Source organism: Mus caroli, chromosome 2, assembly GCF_900094665.2.
Source record: "Mus caroli chromosome 2, CAROLI_EIJ_v1.1, whole genome shotgun sequence".
Taxonomy (NCBI): Eukaryota; Metazoa; Chordata; class Mammalia; order Rodentia; family Muridae; genus Mus; species Mus caroli.
Genome location: NC_034571.1, coordinates 20570554 through 20575530, shown reverse-complemented (window position 1 = coordinate 20575530; position 4977 = coordinate 20570554). Strand labels below are relative to the sequence as shown.

Sequence of the window (4977 nt, the reverse complement as noted above, 5' to 3'; positions counted from 1 at the left end):
ATGGTTGTGAGCCACCATGTGGTTGCTGGGATTTGAACTCTGGACCTTTGGAAGAGCAGTCGGGTGCTCTTACCCACTGAGCCATCTCACCAGCCCGCGCCCCAATCTTTATTGCATAGAGAAAGAAAGGCTTCTACCCTTTTAATGTTAAATGAATTAAACCCATGTTTGTAAGAAAAAAATCGTTGTTTCTTTTAATAAGACCAAACTGCCTTGTCCTTACCATGGGACCTGTTCTGTCCCATGGTAAGGAGAAGCCTGCCTGCTCCTTCTGCTCTCTGCGACATCTTCTTTTTTCCTCTTTTTCTCTGCATTCTGCACATTGCTCTCTTAGTATTTTATGTTACCTATAATTTCTAAGTTACTCCACTCTACATTTTCCTTCTAATATAAAAAGTGTTCTGCCTAAAAACTTCTCAGTGCAGTTTCTCTCTTAGCTCAGTTCTTCTCATCTCCGTTCCTCTCACCCCTGTCCCTCAGTTCTGACTCTTCTCTTTGTCATCAGCCCTTAAACATTATTCAAAATACATGATCACCTGTTAAAAGTTCATCAAAAGTTCACACAGAAAATCAAATCATAAATTGAGATAAAAGTTTACAACAGAGAATGTTCACATGCATATCCATTAGGAGTAATTATCTGGCTAAACATCCATCACCTGTCTCAGCTCCACAGGTTGACTGAAGATTTAAAACCATAACTAAGTTATAAGTGAAGTTTTGCATAGATAAACCCAGTTGGTATTTTATCTTCTGTCCTAGCACCTATAATAAACCGTTAGTTGCCTTTTTATGACCTTTGGTTAGTTGTTTTACAACCTCTTGGAATGTGCTCTGGGTAGGAGAAGGTCTGGTTACCATCAATTAACTGGTGACACTTGGGAGACTGACAGAGTTCTCACTGCAGCTTTGACTATCAGAAAAGGACCTAATAGAAGTCCCGTTATAAAAGAGCTTGATAATCGCAGATATACTTTTAGGAATTCTCATAGGATCATCATTAAGACTTAAGTCATCTATTTGTCTATATAGCATCACTATAAGATAGTACATCTCCGTGGATCTGCAGAGATCTGCTCTAAAGGGATGTGCTCCTACTTAGTGATTGTTATATATGTTTAATAAGAACAGGAAAAGCATAGCTGGAATCTTTCCTAAAATTAGTTCCTCACAGCCTTGCTTAATGAGGGCTGACCTGTCGCAGATTATATACTAATCCGAGGCAGGCCACTTCAGGATGAACACATGCTAGTTATTAGCTTGTCCCATTATGGCTCCTGACACTGTACCACTACCGGTGCAGAAGACCACACCCTAAGGGCCACCCTGGCCTAGCATTTCATAGAAAAAGAATTTCTGATGGCTGATTTCATGACTCTATTTCATTTTCTAATAATTTCTTCAAACTTTCTTTGCAAGTCAAGCATTAATCTGGAACTACCATTGTGCAGTTATTACATTGTTTCCAAGATGAGAACACTCAGCATGCACCTGGGCCATTAGGACTGTCCTGTGCTGTGTCCCATGCCTCAATTTTTAATTGTTTAAGAATCATTCCATCAAGGAACATATAGCTTCACAGAATTTACCAGAGCAGAAGGAGAAAGAAGTAAGAAAGTCAGATAGAATAGAATAATTATGCACACCAGGGCCAACTGAAAAGCAGTCACGCACAAGTGAAATCTGTACAGCCGTTGGGCTAAGGTTAGGAGAAAAGGAACAGCTCCGTTTTACAAAGAGCTGCCTCGGGCTACTGAGATGTCTCCATCCCACGCTACTGCACACAGTCCCTGTCGTTGTGTGCTGTCCCTAGCAAGAAACGAGTTCTCTGAAATATTTAGAGGTTATGTCAAGTGTGTGGACTGCAGAGAATATGCAAGTTCTTCACTCACTCTATGAGGCTAAAATATCATTGATAGGAAATACTAAATGAGGACAGTATGAGAAAAGAATAATGTATGTCATGATCACAGAGGCAAAAAAAAAAAAAAAAAAAAAAAAAAAAAAAAAAAAAAAAAANAAAAAAAAAAAAAAAAAAACAAAAAAAAAAGCAACCCAACCAAACAAAGAAACCCAAAAACAGAAGAATTGAGAGGTCAAATAAAGGTACACTTAAGTCTTTCTTCAAAAACCAGATATGGTTGCTCATCTGTAAAATTGTAGCCATCAGGAGGGTGAGGCATGAGGGCTGTGCATTTGAGGCGAGCCTGGGCTGTATAGCAAGGGGTCCTTCCCAAAGGGAAGCAGAACCACAAACCAGTAAGAAACAGAAGGAAAGAGTCTTCATTAATACCTCGGACTTTTCTTAGACTACAAGACAACTTGATGTTAGGAAGTTCTTGACTCTCCAGACTGCTAAGGAGGAGGCATCCGAATAAGACAAAGCACACTGCCTGGGTGGAAGGCAGGCGTGCGGATCCTAGCAGATCAGACAGGTCTCAGCAGCCTTAGTGCGGTAGGATGAGAACAAAGTTGAAGATCTTTTTTTTTTTTTAGAATTGACAAGAAAAGAAAATACTCATTAAAAACAAAATATATGTGCTGCCTTTGCATGTGGCATGGGAAAGTTGGTTAATCATACAGAAGAACGTGGGACTGGGCTGGCGAGATGGCTGGTTAGGGAAGAGCACTGGCCATGTAACCCTACAGCCTGAGTTCTAGAACTCACGGAAAGTTAGAAGGAAGAATGAACTAACAAGTCCATCCCGACCTCCATGCATACACCGCAGCATGCAAGCGCTGTCCAGATCTCTTAATTGAAAAATTGAAAACAAAACAAAACAAAACAAAAAACAAACCACAAGCAGGATTTATTTCTACATTGTACCTGGTATGAAAAATGAGCAAACCAAAAATTTTAGAGCACTCATGATGCTACATCATTAACTAGAGGCAGGGAAGGTATTAAAGAAAATATAAACACACAAACAAAGATAGTAACCAAGCAATTTGGTGCACTAGAAGACACCAGTAAAATAATTTTAAAAATCCAGAGGCAGGGAGATCATTCTAGTGTCAGCAAAATAACAAAAGGATTCGTTTCTGGAATGTATTGAGAACACTTACAAATCAGAGGAGAGGTTCTGTAGTAGAAGGGTAAGACACAGACCAATAGCAAAGCAAAGGAGAGACTGGTGAGTAAGCTAGTCACAGTCTTGGCGATACCATCCAGGGAGATGCCAACTAAACCCCAGTGACCCGTCCTTCCTGCCGCACATTTAGCCAGAATCAGGAAAGCTTACATCGGAGTTTAGAGAAGATGTGGCTTTTAGAACCTCCATGTGCTGATGGTGGGTGGCGAAAGTCATGTTGGATAGTGGTTTCCTGACATCCTATGAAACCTGTGTGTATCAGCAAGTCCTGTGCTGGGTACACGCTCCTGCTCAGGACTTGTACAGGTATCAGAGAGTTCAGCAGCAACAGCTGTAATGGTAACCCTGGACATAGAGTGGTCATCATCTAGGGAATGTGTAAGAAGTGTGTTGTTTATGACCACGGAAAACAGTTGACCCAGAACTACACGTGTCAGCATGGATGCCTCTCAGAAACGTAATTTTGAGCGGATCAGACAGGTTTCAGTGTAATTCGATATTGTTCTATAGTACTGTATGCTCCGTAAGAACTTGCATGAAGCAGTAAAACCCAGAGTCAGGAAACTGTATAACTAGGGAAGACAGAGAGAGCTAGTGGGTCCCATCAAGAGATGGAAGCCTCACTGGGATGCTTTTTCTTTTTAAAAATTAAAAATTATTTGTATGTGGGTATGTGTGGATGTGTGAATGCCCACAAAGACCAGAAGTTGGGTCTCCTGGAACTGGAGTTATAGCAGTTGTGAACTGCTGATGTGGGTGGTAGAAATTGAACTCCAGTTGTCTCTAAGAGCAGCAAGGTCTTTAGCAACCAAGCTATCTCTCCAGCCACTGATGTTTAGTTTCTTAATCTGCTTGATAGGTATATGAGTATTGTGAATTGTTTTCCATTTAAAGTGTTTCATAATTAGGAGTTAGAAAGATGGCTTACCAGTTTCAGGGAATCTAACAGATGGTTGTGAACCACCATGTTGGTGCTAGGGTCCTCTGCAAGAGCAGCAAGTGTTGCGTGTTGATGACTGCTGAGCCATCTCTCCAGAATGAAATTTATAATCTTAAATGCAGTCATCAAAATCTAAAAGTGAGGGCTGGAGAGATGGCTCAGCGGGTTAAGAGCACTGACTGCTTTCCCCAAGATTCTGAGTTCAAATCCTAGCAACCACATGGTGGCTCACAACCATCCATAATGCGATCTGATACCCTCTTCTGGAGTGCCTGAAGATGGGGCTGGAGTGTGGGGGGACACAGAATGAGCAGGGCCAGAGTGAGTGGGCAGAGTGAGAGCTGGAGAGTTGGCTCAGCAGTTAAAAGCAGTGACCTCTTCTGGAGATCCTGAGTTCAAAACCCAGCAGCCACACAGTGGCTCACAACCATCTGTAGTGAGATTGGATGCCCTTTTCTGGTGTGTTTGAAAACAGCTACAGTGTACTTACATATAATAAATAAATAAATAAATAAATAAATAAACAAATCTTTAAAAAATCTAAAAGTGAACAAATTAATAGGATTAATAATTTACTTTATTAATTATTTAGCTTATGTGAAAACAATTTAGAAAAAGTTTTTTTTTAAATCCCATATTTGATGGCAGCTTTAGCCCACAGATTTGAAAACTTAGATGAAACATTTTTTTTTTTACAAGTAAACAGTAATTACTTAACTTGGCTTAAGAAAAGAGTTGGACACTGCCATTTTGCTTCTTTCCCTGAGCCTGTTAGCTACAAGTTGAGTTTTATGTAGCCTCAAGGAACAGCTGAAGCAAGACATTTCAGGGAACAAAAAGTTTTCAAGACATCAAAGTATTTTGGCACTATGGTCGCAAGTCAAACAGCATACAGACCAGAAAGTAAGCCGTGTGTGTGTGTGTGTGTGTGTGTGTGTGTGTGTG

General features: G+C 40.5%; 1 protein-coding gene across 7 annotated transcripts in view; it reads left to right on the top strand.

The window, feature by feature from the left end:
* Cacna1b (calcium voltage-gated channel subunit alpha1 B) overlaps positions 1-4977 on the top strand; it is a 171978-nt gene that overhangs the window by 73690 nt on the left and 93311 nt on the right. The gene's annotated exons all lie outside the window — the stretch shown is intronic.